At 33.9% G+C, this 20,203-nt stretch overlaps 1 long non-coding RNA gene across 5 annotated transcripts; it reads right to left on the bottom strand.

Moving 5' to 3' along the window:
- Nucleotides 1-6,417: 6,417 nt before the first annotated feature.
- Nucleotides 6,418-15,844, bottom strand: LOC133314269 (uncharacterized). Of its 5 annotated transcripts, XR_009751926.1 has the most exons (7): nucleotides 15,592-15,844; nucleotides 15,087-15,181; nucleotides 13,691-13,833; nucleotides 9,604-9,650; nucleotides 9,421-9,496; nucleotides 7,291-9,340; nucleotides 6,418-7,177 (listed from the first exon to the last, which is right to left on the bottom strand). It is a non-coding gene; the product is annotated as an uncharacterized LOC133314269 (long non-coding RNA). The 5 variants fall into 5 exon arrangements; XR_009751925.1 differs by having other exon boundaries at nucleotides 7,291-9,496; nucleotides 15,087-15,213; XR_009751923.1 differs by having other exon boundaries at nucleotides 7,291-9,496.
- Nucleotides 15,845-20,203: the final 4,359 nt, after the last annotated feature.

The following is a 20,203-nucleotide window of genomic DNA, read 5'->3' as shown; positions in this document are numbered from 1 at the left end:
ATGTTTATGTTAGTCTGCTTCGGTTCAGTTACGTGTCTTGCTTACGGTTTGATGCAATTAAATGACCGTTGGGAATATTTATGACCCTGAATAAGATATTTGCAATGGGATGTAGTATTGTCACCATTCCTTCCTTGCTACTTTCTCTGCGATTCAGTCAAATTACTCATAGACTCGGTGGCTTCTCTCAGGTTCTAAATTTCCTTTAACTTCCTTGTTCTAAATTTCATCGTTTTCTTTTTTCCTCTCTGCTCTCGCTGTTTGTTTCTCGAGAAAATGAAATTTCATTTTTCTTTTTTCGTCTCTCATTTTCTCGGCTAAAAATGGTTGGTGAAGGTTGGTGAATGTACCATTTCCATGATGAAGTGTTGTGATTTTGGTTTGTGAATTTTCTATTTGGTTATGTTCATAGGAATAATGGTTTTGGATTGGGAAATCTTCATAAAATTGATGTTGGGTTGGGATCAAAATCTGTTCTTTCTGGGATTTGTTTGTTTGGGATGTAGTTGATGCTAATAATTGTGAAAGACTATGTTTGATCAGTGCATGAGATTGAAAGTTTGTTGGATTTCTTGGAACCATCATAATCTGTTCTTTCATTGACTGGTGAATGAATATATCTGCTGCCATCATCAACTTGTGATTTCATTTCAAATTGAACTGGCTTTGAATTAGTACTATATTGTTCTCTGACTTCATCATAGTTGATATATTTTTTGGCTGTTTAGTTTCCTTTTAAATTAAAAGTTTGTGAATTTGGTTCAAGGTGCATATATCTGATTAGATTTAATATTGTCTCAGGAATGATAAGGGCAGTCAAGTCTAGTGTGATCCTGAAGTACAAAAACAATTAAAGGAAAAATTTGCGACAGATGATGAGTTTAAGAAGTCCGAGCGGAATATGCTGAATAAGATGCACTTGAGCGAACCCTCAGATGTTGGATGCTCCATTTCGTTTAGTGAGCACTGGAGGAAAATTGTAAGTATATATTGTTTTCTATTTCGGTATCCTTTAGTTTGAATTTTCAACTAATTGACTCATCCATTTTTATTTGCAGGCCGCTAGTGGGGACGTGCCTACTGAATCTCTTGATTTTGCTACATTTGAGAGGACGCACTCCCAAGAGTTACAAGCTGGGTGGATTGACCCTAAATCAGGGGAAATAACGGTGAGATGATGATTACTTCACTTTTGTTTGAATTATGAGTGTTTATTCCATTTTATCTTTATTAATAATTTGTTATTCTTTTTTTGTAGGAGACCCACCAGAAGCTCCAACACGAGAGGGCAACGCAGGTGGCGGTAAAAGGTGCATCTGCCTCCTTTAAGTACGATAACAATCTCTTCCTTCAGGTTGCTAGAGGATTTAATAAAAAAGGAAGTGTTTTCAGGCTAGGAGGATCTGTGAGCCAATACAAGAGTAGCAAGCAGTCCTCCAGTCAAGTTGGAGCTGTATCTCAAGGTAAAGGCCCCAAAATTGTTTAACATTTTCACCACCTAATCCATTTAAATTAAGTACAAAACAACTGACTTTATAATGATGTATTTGTAGATAAGCTGAATAGGATGGAACAGTTGGTTACCAACTTGAATGCTGAACATCAGGAGAAAATGTCCCAACTGCAAGCTCAGTCACGGCAGCTGGTTTCTCAACAGCAGATGATGAATCAGATGCATGAAATGCTTAACCAGCTAATGAACGAGAAGGAGGAGGAGAAGAAGAAGAAGAAGAAAAAGATTTCAGATGCAGAACCTTCTAAATCTGCAGATGACTCATCCTCATATGACTAGCTGATTTTTTTGGCACATTGTTTATGATTATTATTGCTTTTATTTCACTTTTGTTGGGAACATTTTTGTATTGTTTAGGATTAATTATTTTTATTTTGTTTTGTTGATATACATTTTGAATTTTTTAGGATTGTTATTGTTTCATTTTGTTAATGCACATTTTTATTTTTATTGTTTATGTATTATTATTGTTTCTTGATGTTTATGTTTCTTGTTTTTATTCTTGTGTTGTTGTCATTATTGTCCCTAATTAGTTGTTCTTGATATTTCGAAATTCTTCTTCAAGTTAGTTCACATAATTTTTATCATATTCTTACTTACCAATTCATACCAATGTACAAGTCAAAACTCAATCTTAGACATGTACTTGAAATCTTACATATTAACACATTTAACCTAATTAACTCAACCCATAGGTTGACCTAGATTTTCACACTTTCACCATACTTCTTAACATACACTTGATCTTACTTGATTAATTTAACCAAGCACTTATTGAATTAAAAACCATATTGAATAGTACTAGTAAGGTTACCATGCATATTTTTCAAACTTCACAAAGCCATTTATCACACTAATCATCAACTTACCAAACCTTAACCATAATTCTTCATTAACATGACATGAAAACAACTTCTTAGACAATTAATTCATGCATGGCTGAAATACAACACAGATTTTCCAGGACAGTCTTCACTAATTAAATCACAAAAATTCCATTTCTGATTTGATTACCTTGAATTTTTTATATGTTATAGTAGACATGCGTAGCTTTAATTTGCCATAAACCACGTTCCAATTAGAGTTTTATAACTCCATATATGATTTTTACAAAACGGGCAGATTTGACTCTATTAAGGTTTATCAATTTTATACAAGCTTCCTTTGATTCCTACTTGATTCTTTCATCCCCATAACCACTAAATACCATCAATACACATTAAAACACATCTTAAACACATGATAGAACACACTCATGTTCAGCCATATTCATCCAAAAACCTAAAATTACAACTTGAAAGCTAACCGTTTAAACTTGAGTTTTTTTTACACAAATGAACTCCAAATCACCTAGAGATCCTTCTCCAAGCTTCAAACCATGAAAACACTCAACTTTAGACCCATGAATAGTGTCTTGGTCGCTGCCTTCAAGAGGAGAAATCGAAGGATTGAAGGCTTTTGAGAAGAAACTAAACCATAAATAGGTTCCTAAAATTCCAAGGATGATTTCTTGTGAACAAGTCATGATGTTTTATTGAAATTTACTAGGTGAAATGAGCTCTCAAAGCTCTTTAATGATAGCGGGTAATGGAGGAGAAAAAGATGGAGAAATTTCGTGTAAAGAATGTGATAAAACAAGAAGAAATAACCTAAAAACACTTGAAAGCTTATTAGCCACTTTCTTTGACTTTTCTTGATTTTAACCAATTGAATTAGTTAACTTAGCATGCATTTTCCTCCTTTCCTTTAACATGTGCACTGATCTTGGATATTAGGAGAAAGCATGACCAACTTTGCATCTCAAAATATCTAAGTTACTTAATCATTAAGCTTACTTTGTATCCTAGTCATCACTTTGACCTATATGGCTTCTTATTGGTTGATTTTAATAAAACTTTGACCTATTTTTAATTAATTATCTAATCATCATCTAATTAAATTAAAGACACCTTGATCCCATTAAATTTACTACACAATTTAATTATGCCATCTAATTCTATATTAGGCCTTGTTCTGTCAAGTTTTAGCTTACTTTGACTTAATAATACTTAGTTAATTTCTTAACATTTGACTTAATTCTTTTAATTTTTCAACACACTATCTATTTAAATTAATCACACTTATGTGTCATAAAATTTACCAGACAATTTAACTAGATTGACAGAATTTAGTTCAGACTTAGTTTTGTCAAATTACCAAAATAACCTTGTCTTTACCAAATTGACATCTATGTTCCAACACATATTTTATACTCTTATCTAGGTCTTAATTGACTTGTTAAGAATGATTTGTATCCTTGTTCCTCTTATAATGTTAATTTCATGATCATTTGATCATTACTTGACATAACTTGTCACAATTTCCTTGAACATATACTTGATCTCTTGAACACTTTCGTTGTTTGACCTAACTTGATAGTGGGGGTTGTTATAGTGTTTGAGGTCAAGGAGAATCTAGATGATAGCATTAACAAGTGTGTAAGGGATTTCACCATAGAGAAGGCATTGATTATAATGCAATGTTCTCTCTTATGGTAAAGTCTATAATTGTTCAGGTGATGTTAACCTATGGATGGACCCTAATGTAGTTGGAAATAAACAATGTCTTCCTAAATGGGAATTTAGAGGAGGAAGTTTACATACAATAACCTCCTGGCTTTGAGGCCAAGGACAAGTAATTGGTCTGCCACTTACATAAATCACTTTATGGACTAAAACAAACTCCAAGGGCTTGGTTTGACAAGCTCAAACAATCCTTAGTATCTCTTGGATTTAAGTCCAATTTTTATGGTCCTTCTTTATCCATTTATAAAACTGATGTTAAATGTATCTACATGTTGATTTATGTAGTTAATATCATTGTTACTAGCAATGACTCCTCTCTTATGCAGCACTTCATCTCTCAACTTAACTCTGCATTTGCACTCAGAGACCTTAGGGAACTTGATTATTTTCTTGGCATTGAAGTGAAACAGAGATTCTCTAGCTCCTTATTCTGACTCAGACAAAATATGTAAGAGATCTTCTCACCAAGGCTGAAATGCATGAAGTGAAGTCCATTTCAACTCCCAAGCCTTCTAATTGTAAATTGTCTTAGTCTGGCTCTAATTACTTCTTTGATCCTCATTTTTATCGCTCCATTGTTGGGGCTCTTTAATATGCAACAATCACAAAGCCTGAAATCAGCTTTGCAGTCAACAAAGTTTGCCAATTCATTAGCTAGCCCTTAGATGATCATTGGAAGGTGGTTAAGCGTGTATTAAGGTATCTTCAAGGAACCAGCACCTTTGGCTTTTCTCTTTGTGCTGCCAATCCAAAGCAGCCCTTTTCTCTTACAGCTTTTTGTGATGCGGACTGGGCAAGTGACCCAGATGACCACAGGTCTACTTCTGGTTCCTACATTTTTATGGGTCCTAATATGGTATCTTGGTGGTCCAAGAAATAACCCTTGGATACTAGATCCACAGCTGAAGCTGAATACCAAAGTTTGGCTCTTGTGATGGAATTTTGTGAATCAAATCCCTTCTTCATGAGTTATATAACACCTCGTATATTTGAAATATATTATTAAATGCCTAATTGAGGGTTAGAGGGCGTATTTAGAGAAAATTTTGAGTTTTGAGTCAAAATACCCATCAGGGGCAAAATGGTAAATTGCCAATTGTGTAACCCTAGAGAGTGAAATGATAAACCAGAGCTTAATTTGAGGAATATAATACTTGAAATGAGTTCATAATGAAAATTTCAGTTGATAGGTGCGTTTTGTGAAATTTGATGAATAATGATTTATAACGTGTAAAATACTGTGGGGTCCATTTTCAGACTCATTTGTATAAGTGGGGTCCATTTTCAAGGGAGAAAAAAAAATGAAACTCATTTTGAATTTGTGTGTGAAGGAGATAGATTTTATCTTATGCAACATAAAAATAATAAATCTCTTATATTTTTTGTAACAGAAGAAATGAGTTGAGCTCATCTTTGAGCATAAGGATGGCAGTCTCGGTGTTTTAGCATGTAAACTTTTTGGAGGATTCTAAAGCAGAATCTGGGAGCACAATAGAGTTTTTTGGACCAACCACCACGAGTTGACACAAATTAAGATCAATACTGATGCCTCTTTCTATTGAGTTGACAAGCGTATAGCTAAATCTCCTATCCTAGCAGAAATAAAGGCACTGCCTAAGGTTGTCCACCTTGCGGTTACATGGGGAACAAAGCATGTTGATGTTCTGATAGATTCAAGCTAAGCTTTTCCACTAACAACCGGTGGTTTTCAAAAGAAATTTGTTACTTTTAATAAATTAAAAAAATAATCAAAATATCGGTAAAGAAATCCAGAAAAAAAGGAAGCTTTCTCAGCATATACCTTATCCCAGTTTCCTTAGCGAGCAACCTAAATCCAATTACCTTATGGGGGTATCTAGTTTCAGAAAATTTCCCTCCTCTTCCCTCGTAATTCAAACAGTGCAACTAATTGCCTAGCAGTTGCAAGCCATAAAGAGTTGCGTCTTGTAGATTGGGCTTCCGGGTCTTATAACCTATTTCTGTTACTTTGTGGGCTGTGGCAGGATCTTTGTCATAATCCTCCCTAGCTTTACTTTTGTTTCTTACCGAAGGACTTCAAAAAAAGGTTGAAAATAGAAAACAAAATAAAAATAATGTGATAATATTGTAATTATAATAATAACATTTCAATTAAAAATAGAAACTGAAAACAAATCAAACACCTCTTAGTTATTTCCATTTTTATCTTACCAGAAGAAGAGCTTTTAGACATTATTATTGATCTATTGCCATTACACGAAGTGGTATTTTTCTTGTCTGGCCATTTTCTTGAAAGCATATTATTTACATACATAAAAGGTTGTTTTAACCAAAAAATAATGGAAAAATATTTTCTCATGTTGTAGGAGATTTTTTTTTTCTACTATCCTTCCATTTTCGTACAATATTTTTTTTATTTTTTAATAGATATGAACTCCACATAAAATATGTCTACAAAGTGAGAAAAATAGCGCACCTAGAAAATCGAAACACAAAAATAATAATCTCATAATCAGTTTGCTATAGGGATTAATACATCTGCTTGCTTTTGAGGCAGAAAAGACAAACTGCAGCAAGGGGGAAACGACATCATTTCTTCCTTCTTCTTTTTTCCTCTTTGGTTTTTGATTTTATTTTCCCCTCTTTTGTTGCAAAACATCTTCTTCCCTCCAACCAGTCATTGTGTCGGAGTTTCGCTGCTAAATCGCACACCATCATCAAGCCACGTCTGTAACCTTCCATTGATTGTCAGAATATTAACATATCGTCACTTTCATTGTGTCTTGAAAGGGACGCATGAAAGCAAGACATTCACTTCACAACCATAGGTTCCACCACATTCACTTTCATTGCTCATGCCTCTGCAATTTCTCAAACTCCATCTTCATCCACCAACAACATTCCACAACATTACCACCACCACCACAGCTATTACCTTCACCTTCTTCGTTCATGCAAACTCTTAAATGCTCTGCTTCAAATTCATTCCTGTTTGCTTGTCTCGGGACTCTAACAACATCACCATTCCATCACTGTCCATCTCATCAATTCATACTCTTTCTTCCACCAATGCAACTTGGCTCAATCGACGTTCAATTCTATCACTAACCCATCTCTGATTCTGTGGAATTCTATGATTAGAGCTTATTCTAGACTTCACCAATTCCATAAAGCAATAAACTTTTAACATAGAATGTTAGAAATGGGACTTGAAACAGACAAGTACACATTTACCTTTGTTATAAAGGCTTGTACTGGTGCTTAAAATTTCCATGATGAGGGTGTTGCCATTCACCAAGATATAGCTTGGAGGGAGTTAGAATGTGATACCTTTATTGGGACTGGTCTCATTGACATGTCCTGTAAAATGGGTCACCTAGATAGTGCACAAAAGATATTTGATAAGATGCCCAAGAAGGATATTGCTGCATGGATTTTAGGCTTACCTCAAAGCTCAAATCCTTGTGAAGCACTGAGAATGTTTTGGACCATGCTGATGGAGCGTGTCAGTTGTAAATATGAGAAATAGAGATTAATTAATGAGAAATAGAGAAATAGGATATTTCAATGTTTTGGACCCTATTCTGTTTGTCCATTTTTGTGGATAGATTAATGAGAAATAACGATTTATTCCCTTATTTATTTTTGCATAAGTTTGTTGTGCTTGCTATGCCTTTGCTAGTTTCGGTTGAAGGGTCATGATGGAAGAAATCTCTGATTAGCAACGATTTCTTGTTAATTAGATTTCTCTACAAATATGGTTTGCAAGAACGACAACTTATATAGACAGAGCTTTTAATGTCTCGGAGATGGAAAAAACATCATTTAAAGATCATCAAATCCATCCACCCTCTAATAGTCTAATGATTATATAATTCTTATGTTACATATATTGACATATTAATCTACAGGATTATGTATGAACGGATTGGATTGGCTTTGGAGAAAGCTTATGTAGGAGGCACTAAATCCAAATCCGAGTTTCTCACTTCTCCATCATCTTAAAAAGCAGACACTCTTCTATTGTTCTGTTCCATTAGTTTTGATTTTATTTTTTGGTACTCAATGAGGATTTAACAGCATGTATATTAGCAAAGGCAGTGCAACATAAACTAGCCAACAGTCATTAATTTAAACTCAAACAATAGACCGGTCTGAGCTCAAAGATTGCTTCACATAATTTAGATCTATTAGGATTGTTTAACATGTTAAAATGAAGCAGAAGAATGTTAATATGAATAAGGTATCAGTTGTAAATGCCCTTTTGGCTGCTATAGATATGAGAGACCTAGAGAAAGGAAAGGAAGTTCATAATATTGCTTTACAGTTAGGGATACTATTAGATATTGTTGTTGCTACCCTTATAGAGAGCATGTATGCAAAAATTTCCAACTATATGGTTCTTGTGTTCTTGTACTCTTGTTACAATATTGCTTACGTATTTCACCTATATGGTTCTTGTGTTCTTGTACTCTACATAAAATTGGAGTCTCACTAAATTCATCATCATCATCTACAACAATTTCATGTATATTATCCTCCCCGTGGTCATCATCTTCTTGTTTCATGATTTCACTATCATCATCTACCATAATTTCATGTACATTATCTTCTCGCGGCCACCATCTTCTTCTTTTATGATTTCACACTTATAATCTTCTCCAAATCCATCGTTGTCTTTCTCTAGATCAACAATGTCATCATAACATACTAAACTTCCATTCATATCAATGTCTTCAGTAGTTGTTATAGAGTGATCCATCATAGAGAAATGAAAAGTTTGAACAACAACCCCTAAAAAGTAGACAACACAACCACTAATCAAACAAGAGGAACGCTTAATTTTGCCAACAATTGTCATATTGTATGATGAATCTCTACTTTCATTGATTTAGATTTTTTTCTTAAAAAAATAGCACATGTAAATAATTGACATGAAAGGGAAAAACAAATAAACAGATTTTGGCATCATTCTATGATGAATATAACTTCCATTTATCTAGAATTTCATAGAAAAAATAGTTTGATGAATATCATCATCAATATTGTTTGGTATAAATCTTATTGGACATAAATACTTGCAACAAGGACTTCTTACTGTTGCACAACTAGCATGGTTAGAAATTGAGGCTGCCCATATAACTCCATATCATAATCTCCTTTAACCAGTAAGGTATTGTAAATTAAATTGCAACTTCTAAAGCCACAATCACTACCTGTTCAATATATCTTAAAACGCTTTCATCTGTTAGCTTGTTTCCGTTTTGATATATAACATGGAAAACTGCGTATAAAATAGCAAGTTTAATGCACACAGAATCAAAGAATATTCCTGAAAAGAAATAAAAAGGAAAATTAGCTTACCATCCATGAACCACCTGCCATCAATCAGCACTTATTCAACATCCAAAAGAATCCCATGCTTTCTAGCGCTATCAACCTGGGAATTTCATCACAAGAGAGAGAGACGTTGGTATTTCCTTTTCCTTATTTTGCATGAAATCCAACAATCTGTGGCAAAAAATGAAGAATTTCACGTGGGGTTACCTTGACTATAGTCGCTGTGGAGCAAACAGCATTGTCGATCACAAACCCTGTTTAGCAGTGAAAGCTCAAAGTCAGTGAAATTAACAATTTTTCCCGAATTTCTAACCTGAATAAAAAAAACAAAGAATTAGAAAGAAAAACATTCTAGATGCAAGCACACGAGAAATTAAGTGTTAGACACAATAACGCTTTCCCTTGCCAAATGAGGAATGTATGAACATAATTTATGCTGCTGAATGAAAGAAGATTTAGCGAGTTTTTGCTTCGTAATAAAATTCAAGGACAAGAATGACAATGTTTCACATATTTATCGTGGACTTCCATAACTAAATTCCTTAGCTTAAACGGATTTCATGATTGAGCGAAAGGTACATCGTTATATATTTCAGAAACGAGAAGAAAAGGGAAAGAAATTAAAATTTCACCTTTTCCCTCTTTGGCTTTCACTAACTAGTTTTCTTTCCTGTATTCTTCGTGTCCCCTCGCAGTGGCTAACAATTAGCAACGAAACTCTAGCATAGTGGCTGGTTCCGGAGAGAAGAAGATGGTTTGCAACGAAAGAGGTGGAACATAAAATCAGAAACTGAAGAGGTAAAAAAGAAGAATGAAGAAACAATGTTGTTTTTCCCTCAAAAGCAAAGTGTCTTTTTTTTTTTTTTTTTTTTTTGCCTCAAAAGCATATATTATTACTAGAGAAATATTACTTTCCTTTCACGTAACATAGTTTCTCTTATGTTCTCTTACTTCGATTTTTGCACTTCACTTTTTTCTTTTTCTTTTTTTTTCTTGTAATAGTGGAATCCACCTATTTTCTCTCTACAACATAAGATAACTATCTTATGTGAAAGGAAAATAATACAGCCCTTATAACTACTATCGTATCATATCTTACTATAATAAACTTGTATTTTTTTCCTAAATGACGATTTTCTTTGAATTCATTGAGACTTTCGAGCACATCCTCACACATCATGTTTTAGTTGAAGTAAAATATAATATGTAAATTATTACAAAAAAAAATATATATATAATATGTAAAAACAATTTGTTCAAGTAATATTTGTAAGTACATAAGTGTCCTAGAGACAATCTGAAAGTCAGATGGACCCATGTATTTCTTTATTGTTATGAATAAATTTTATGAATAAAAGCATTTTTTATCGTGTTCCATATTGCATGTCTCAAATATTGAATATGAGTAACTAGATAAAGTCCTTGGAATGGAATGGAACGAGAGTTATATTAAGGATCTGTGACAAGGATCATGATCATGAGGGCTCAATGGCACCACACGTCCTTTGCCAGAAATATGTTCTTAGTCTAGAGATACCGATAATGGGCATTGGTGATCTCGGGTAAGACTAGCACGACTCAGCTACTTGCATGGAGATGCAAGGTAGAGTCCTCATGAGCTACAGACATGGAGATGTCTTAGCTGACTCGAGGGTGGACCTATTGGAGAATAGCTCGCACTGAATTGACCCACAAAGAGACACTATAAGGAAATCTCACAGATAGTATCAATAAGTAATGTCTCTTATTATTTGGGTGTGTCTTTCATTAGACCTAACGTTGTTATATAGACCTGAGATCTGAAAAGCATGCTTTGATTGTAAACCTTGTCTGCCTGAAACATGAAGACTCGTAGGTATACTCTTTGGCATGTCCTAAGGACTCAGGGCTACTGTGACAAGCTGAAGAATCTCTGTGAGAGATTAGGTTATCCGTAGACCGATGAAACCGGGATGATATTTACGGGACTCGGGAATCTATGCATAGTAAAGGAGTCATGAGATGGCCCGTTCTTTAGAGTCTGTAAATAAAGATTCCCTGTTTCGACAAAAGCTAACCCTAGATTGCAAGGTTTGATACATTTTCCTTGACCTAGGTCAATGAGATGGATAACCGAGACGAAAGGACAATTCACACGATAACCAAATAGGTATAACAGGTTGATCATTCGATGAACTCAACTAGCTCTGGGACAACAAAGCATCACCAGTGCTCTGTATTGTCATTAGATAGATAGGGCCTAATGGGTCAGCCCATTTATGTCAGTGGCTATGTGGGCCTGATGGGTCGCACACAAACATCTTAAGTTATCTTGAATTTTAGCATATGTGGTTTGGGCCCAATAAAGGATAATGGGCCTAAGTTGGTAAAGCCCACATTTTGGGCCAAGAGAGGGTAGGTGACATCATGGGCAAAGTTGGACTTCATCTATAATGTAACCTAATTAATTTAATGTTAAATTAATAAAATTAATTTGAATTCTAATTTTGAATTTGAAATTTGAAATTTGAATTTAAATAATTTGAATTCTAATTTCGAATTTGAAATTTGAATCTAAATAATTAATTTAAATTCTAATTTTGAATTTTGAATTTAAATTTTGAATTTAAATATAGTCATTAAATTTAATTTAACGAAGATGGAGAAAATAAAGGAAATCAATCAAAGATTGATTAGAAACCAATCAATTTGATTGATTGACCAAAATTAAGGAAACCAATTAATTAAATCAATTGATTGAAATTGGGGAAACCAATCAATTGGATTGATTGTATAAAATTAAGAAAACTAATTAATTAAATTACTTGGCTGAAATTGGAAAAACCAATCAATTGGATTGATTGGATAAAATTAAGAAAATTACCCAATAAGATTGAGATTTGATGAGGCGCAGATTTGACCTAGTCTTAGGTTAATGAGACGCCACATATATATAGCCCCTCTTTTTCCTTAGTTTCGTAACTCGTCTTCTCTAAATTTTCTCCACTGAAACCCTAGTGAACACACACATGACACATCAGTGTGGCGGCTATCTCTCCCTCTCTTAGAATAATCAAAGGCACCACTCACTCTATGTTCTTCTCTTGAGTCTAGCAACGTCCATTGAAGGACATTGAGCATTCGAAGAAGCGTTCTTCTCTTACAAGACAACAAGGTGGTGTGGATTGCCATCAGAGGACTTGTGTTCTTCAAGTCTGAAGAATTGATAAAGAATGCATCTGATCAGGAACTGTTATCCGAACAAAGGTGCATGGTGATGCTTCTACCTCAAGTATTTACATGATTGAGATTAATTTTTCTTGTGCTAACCAGGCTTCTTGGGTATTGGATACTGGTTGTGGTTCAATCAAATTAATTCCTTTGCATGCATTTCTTTGACATAAAACATAAATCAAATCCTAGAATAGGCCTATTGCCCTTTCATCATATAGCATGTTTCAATATTACATCGAGTCTCCAATGAACATATTACAATTTACAACTTCAATTACAAATATTACGATGTAAAACCTCCAAAATGAAATGTAATAACATAAGCTAAACTTAGACGAAATATGACATGAATATCAATGATACAATGCATAATCCTAACTCAATATGATGTTCAAGACCTAAGTCTAGCCTGGGCCCCATGGCCCCAAAATGCAAAATAAACATAAGTCTTCATGCTCAACCTACGGGCCTCTTGCCCGCCGCTCCAGCACCACAACCACTACCTGAAATAAAGTTCCCAAAGCGGGGTGAGATATACGGATATATCTCAGTAACCCAGAGGTTCTGGAGAATACTCTGCCCCATGGCTCACTTCGATGTATATCAACAACATAATATAACATTTAAAAACGGAATAAAGCAAGGGATTTAGTAAAGTAGGGAAGCATAGGGAAACAAAATACGACGAAGCTGGAATGGTCAATGCCAAAACCACGCAACGTTCAGCCTATTGGCCTCGGCATATAGCCTACGGGTTTCAAACCAAGGAGTGTTCCCAGAACATCAACCAAGGCACCCTCCATCCATATCCACCCGAGACTTCCTAGTGTGCTCCTCTACGGATCACACACCACGACCCCAGGTCAACTGGAACTCCCTCACGGAGACCTATCCAGTGGAAGTCCGTAACGCCCAAAGGCAACAGTCTACTGGCTAGAGACACGGTACATCCTATGTACCATTATACATACAATATGCATGAACATGTTACACTACATTATTCACATACATTTCCTACCACTACCCTCAACGGGCATGGTGGAGCACACACGGGGATCAAACCCCATTACCAAGGGATTACCTTATTGAAGCTCCCAAGCAAGGTAGCTCCACGCAAGTTTTACTGTAACTTCGTCCACTCAGAAATGCCCAAATCCTTTTGGTCAAGGACCAAAGGCAGTCCACCAAGCTCAATCCTCAAGCATCATGTCCGTGGGAGGCAACCTACAACGATCACACATAGGATTATCAATCCACATGTAAACCAAGTTAAAACACAACACCAATTCATCCTCATCCAACCAAATTTTTTCTAATATTCTTATACTTAACCATCATAATCTACGTGTCACAAGCTTTCCAACGATATATCATAAGCCTTATTTTGATAAGTACAACCCAAGATACGTCCGCCGTAAGTAGTAAACTGAAAATCCAACGTCACTAGAACAGGGTCGTGGACTATTTATTTATTCTGGAATGATCTACTTCCCAGTTTATTTTGTAATTTTTATGAAAAATACTAGACATTTTAATCTTTAATTTGACACAATAATCGTCCCGTTTCGTTAAGTAACGAAGGAGATATGAATTTCGCAAACTCACTGTTGCTTGCTGTAAAACTGAAACGGGAACGAACAATGCCCACTAAATTTTTTTGAAAACTGTAACGTGAGCTCATAAAATTCTCATATTTTAGGACAAGAAACTAGACATACTAAGCTTCAATTTGGTACCTCACACATGCCATTTGGTTAAGAATTGAGTGAGATATGATTTTCTAAAACTGAGCTCACTATCACATAAACTTCTGACGGCACTTAAAACCTTTACATCCATACGTTTCTTTTACACCATAAAATGTCAAAGTAATTTAAACTTTGTCCTCTCATCACCATAGCACATAACATACCTTAATGCTCTATAAACAGTGACAAACTCTAAAACAATCTCTAACCCATAATTTCTTCAATAAGGCCGAGATACATATATTAGGAGGAAACATGTATTAATCTCATTTCAAACCACTAATTCATGATTGATTCAATTACAACACATTTTTAACATGTCAAAACAACATTCTATAACCATTGAATCACTCTCTTATAGTTTACAACTTCTAGGGCTGAATTGCCCAATTCAAGATCATCATTTTTCTTATGGACCTAATACCATTTTTCATCATTTCAATAATCAAAAGACCACGTCAATTTCAGGACTCCCCTTAGGAAATATTACAAACACGTGGTCTACATATATCATCATACATAGGCCGATTCATTATTAGTATTGTAGGTCATTCCCATTTTTCTTTTAAAGCTATTACATACTTGGTTCATCGTCAAAAGACAACCATCATCAAACAACAAACTTCCTCATCAAATATTCATTATTTAACCTTATCATATTCAGCCCATAAACATAGAAAACCTACATTTTCATGTTATATTTCAGCCATTAAAATTCATGGAACTTACCACCATTAAACTCCAATTGGCTTAGAGATTGTCTTCCAACTTTAAAACTCAGAAAACAGCCCCTCTTTGCTTCCTTTTCAAGTGCAGGTCGCTGGCTTTTCAAGGAGGAAAACAAGCATTTGAAGACCTCTCACAAGGAATAAAATGGATGGTTAAGATCCTAATATACTAAGCTATAAGTTTTGTGTTGAATGTTTGGTCCAAAAGTGATTTAATCTAAGTGAACCAACCTTCATTTGATCACTTGTAAATCTTAGTTTCATTTAAAAAATTTATCAAACACTTAGGTTGCATACTTTCTCATGCCTTGATTGATTGGTTCTTTGTTCCTACAATTAATTCCTTTTGTTCATTTCAAGCCTATACATGCATAGTTTAGCATATAATCAACAAAAAACCAAAACCATACATAAAACTCATTAAATAATCATGATATAAGATCTCCATATTCAGCCCTAACACCATGACAACTCATGTTCATATAATCATAGTCTAGGTATTTTACCTTATTTAGTCTCCTTCACACCTCCTCAACACTTTCCAATCTTCAACAATGGATGAAACACCATTAAACCCCCTTAGGCAGAAAGTCGTTTGCATGACAAGGAGGCAAAAAACTCAACGTAAAAGGCTTCTCTCAAACAACTACACCTATGGATATGTTTACAAGACCATAAGCTTGAAGTTTCATGAAGACATCCAAGAGAAAAAGTGGCTAATAATCCAAGTTCTAGGCTTGCCCTTTGTTTTTATGCATGTTCGGCCTTCAAGAGAAAAAAAAAAAAGCAAATGATCGTGGGAAGCAAACTATCTCCAAAGACCGACTTATATGTAGAAAAGTAATCAAGGAAATTATTTTTTAGTATTTTTTTTTTGACTTGTCAACAATTAATACTAACTTTCTATTTGTTAAATATATCAACACCTTTTGTTTTCCTTCAGGTACATTTGGCTTCCTACAAGAAAAATGAAAGAATCGTGGAAGACTACTAAGAGCACAATTTCACCGACCTTAAAGGGAATTTAATAACCAATCTATTGAATTTTCTATTTATTTATCCTTACACCTTCTATTTAATTTATAACTACTATAAATCTATAAATTTTCCATACTATTATTTAAATTCTTAAAATTATAATTAGACTTCATTTGTCTAATTATTAAAATAATATTACTCATTTCCTAATTAAACATATACTTATTAAATTCCTATAATTCTGATAATAAATTATTAAATGACTTGCTTGGCTTGAGAGGCATTCTTATTTATAACATCATGTTTCTAACACGTGGGTTCGCTTTTTCTGCAGTTACTGCAGATAAATTATCTGCAGTAAGCCCAATACGACGTCGTTTTGGGGCGAAAATCATGGTGTTTTTATAAGTTTAATTTATTTCAGGGTTATAATAGTCTTTATATTTATAATTTTTTAAGATTTCAATACCAAAACGACATCGTTTTGGGAATAAATGCAGATAACTTATCTACATTAACTGCAGAAATATTTTTCTCATTTACTTATTAATATCCATATAAAAGACTTACATAATCCATATATACAAAACTTTCTTTTTAAAGAGCTTATTTAATTTAATATTCATATGGCATTTTAAAATCTTAAAGGTATAAGTTGTTATACCATACTTATAATTTGAACTTACACAAGATTAATAGATCAGATCAGCCTAAAATATTTTATACAAGGCTAACTATTTAAGCCAAAACTCAGTCTAACTCAATACATTACACCCCTAATAATGGCATCACTTGAATTAACCTATTTGAGCCCTTATTGTCTTTGGTGTTGGAATGTCTTACTATACACCCCAAACATATTTTCCATGAGGATCACGGAGGAACACCATTGAAACACTTCCAAAGGAGCTTCTTAGCTGTAAAGTCATATCCGGTTAATTATCTTCAACAATTTGATTGATCTACATATTTTGACCTAATTTAGTTAAATCTCTATTAATTCAGGGCCTATTTGGTGTGACGTATAAGGCCTGATAGTATAAGCTTATATTATACATTATGACATTTTCAGTTGTTTGTTGTGACCATCGTATAGTATAAGCTTATACAGCAGAATCTCCTAATACATCAAAATGATGTATAACTTAATCCGGCCTAAGGGGAAGAGGTAAGGCCTGATAAGAGATTGGTGTATTAACATCGTTGACCAATGTAATTCTCAAAAATTAATATATTGTTTTAATATTAATATATTAAAATAAAAATTAATTTTTCAATATATTAATTATTAAAATATTGAATATTTTTTATATAAAAATTAATTATGTTTTGGACACACTGATCAATAAATTTTTATAAAAATTAATATCATATGACATGTTGAGGAATTATATAAATTCTTTATTAAAGGATTTTTTTATTAAAATATTTATTTTTATCCTATATAGTATTATACAGTGCATTACCAAATACTAGATGATATTATCTTATGCAATATATTATTTTATACAATACCGTGTCAAACGTTGTATAGTATTAAAATTCAATCAGGTATTATACAATCAAGCTTTATACTATCGTCTTATACTATCAGGCATTATCATATACTATGCACCAAACATACCCTCAATCACAAACAAGTAATATGTCAACATGAATCAAGGATCAAAGGGGAATTTACCAAAAAAAAAAGGATCGAAGGGGAAAAATAGAACTTTTCATTGCATTGAAGAATCTAGTATTTCCAAGTCATAAAAAAAAGGGAACATCATCAATAACACTATAAATAGAGTCAGCTAAGCATATAACTTCCCATACCTCTTTGCTAAAAAGAGTAAGATGCTAGGATTTAGAGGGAAATAAAGATGAAGATGTGAATTTGAATGGGATAATTTTTTTCCAAAAAAAGAAAATAGGAGCACCGAATTAGTACCGAAGATTTGTCCATATTATAGGTATTCCATTAGGGGGCGTTTGGTTGAGGAGAAATTTTTATGAATCATAGGGAAATGTGATTACTAGAGAAATGATTGGGAATTGAGTTTGGTACGAAAATGTAAAAAAAGTAGTTTGGTAGGAAAAACTTTTACCAGATAAATTAGGTAACTTTTGTAAAGTCTATGTTTGGCTTTTGGTAAAATATAGATGGGAAAAAAATGTGCTTTTACGAAAATAACCTTGTTTTTAAAAAATGCCCCCTAAGCCTTGCTACCCTTTACCCGTAAAGAGGGTTCTCATTTCAATGAATGGCCTTTTCTTCCTTCAATTTATGAATACAAGTTTGAAGAAAATGAGAAGCTCAGTTCACAGGACAAGCTACCAGCATAATCGCAAACTTAAAAAACTCCACACACGACCTACTAACTCAATGCTATTTTGTTAGCACGGTGAATGAACATTTGTTAATCCTAATCCATCAATAATGATGAACTCGGAACATGAAACAAAAACAGGTACAATATTTAGAAGCACTACAGAAAAGAGTTACTGAGAGTTTAATCCTCATCCTCTTCATCTCCATCACCACCAGCATCTTTCTTAGCAACAGCTTTCTGGTTCTTTCTCCTTACATTTCCAGAGGGTACGCTCGTCTTTTGTTTAGTTGACAATGTGAGCAAATAGCTACATAACGGACAATACCACGTGTGAGAAGGGGATTTTTGGCCGGGTATATCACTACAAATAGATATGCAAATTACTTTGGTAGCATTTTGATTTAGGTAGGTAAATGAAGAATCTCCTTCAACCAAACATGGTCACCACAAAATCCCACTTTTAATTTGCCTATCAATCTACTCAAAATCCTTCAACCAAACACACCCTTACGATAAACAAAAAGAAACCTTATATTCGCAAGTACAAGGGTGATCATGATACTAAATCCAATGCAAAGACACAAGAAACTCATACAATCATCAAAGACGTACAGGAACAATTATCTGTGATATAAATAGGGTGAGTATTCAAGCTCTCCAATGCAAAGACACAAGAAACTCATACAATCATCAAAGACGTACCGGAACAATTATCTGTGATATAAATATAGGGTGAGTATTCAAGCTCTAAATCATTTTTTATTTTTTTTATAAACAACTCTAAATGATTTTGTTTTAGTTTCCATGGAGGTATCTCACTTAACTTTTTTCAGTCACTTTATTTTTGAAATATGGCTTTAGAGTTAGTTTCTCGTTGAGATAGAAAGTGTATCGAACTATTATCACAAGAGAAAGGATTGGATAGAGGCTTTAGGGTTAGTTTCTCGTTGAGATAGAAAGTGCATCGAACTATTGTCACAAGAGAAAGGATGAGATTAATTCTTTGTCCAAGATTTATATAACAAGAGTATTCACTTCTGGCCGAAGAGCATGCGGCAAGGATCGAACACATATCTTTTCGTTGGCGCACAATTCACTTACCAACTGTGCTCGCTCGACGCTCCAGTTTGCTCTAAGGTGGTGTTTGGTTAATGGGTTTTTGACAAAACCCCATGCAAATGAAGATAGCATTTTGGAAAGCCAATGTTTGGTTCATCGAGATTTGGCTGAATACCCAGGCAAAATGGATGCATACTATTTTCAATTTACTGCTATTTACCTATGCTTCTGCACTGTTTAAAAACCATTTTAGGAAGTGGTTTTTTCAAAGAAACCCAGCTTTTCAGGTAGCGTTGCAGACGGGGCATACGAGTTGTAATTTGTTTTGGTTGTTTTGGTTGCAGACGAGCGTTGCAGGCGAGGGCGTACGAGTTGTAATTTGTTTTGGTTGTTTTGTTTGTTTTTATTTGTAATTTGTTTTGGTTGTAAATTTTAAAAAAACAAGGGTATTTTCGTCGTAGTACATTATTTCCCTATCTATATTTTATCAAAAGCCAAACATAGACTTTACAAAAGTTACCTAATTTTCCCAGTAAAATTTTTTCATACCAAATAACTTTTTTTACATTTTCCTATCCAACTCACTTTCCAGTCATTTCCCTACTAATCTCATTTCCCTATCATTCATAAAAATTTTCCTTCAACCAAACACCACCTAAATCATTTTAATTGCAACGTGAAAAGAAAAAAAAAGAAAAAAAAGGTTGCAAGAAAAGGAAAGAAAACTGGGGAATCCCGCTGTTATGCAAAAGGAAAAAGAGTGAAA

This window comes from Gastrolobium bilobum, unplaced genomic scaffold (assembly GCF_033153095.1).
Source record: "Gastrolobium bilobum isolate Gb01-03AN ecotype WA unplaced genomic scaffold, APGP_CSIRO_Gbil_v1 utg110327, whole genome shotgun sequence".
Taxonomy (NCBI): Eukaryota; Viridiplantae; Streptophyta; class Magnoliopsida; order Fabales; family Fabaceae; genus Gastrolobium; species Gastrolobium bilobum.
Note: the sequence above shows the minus strand (reverse complement) of the source record. Positions and strands in the feature narration are given on the sequence as shown.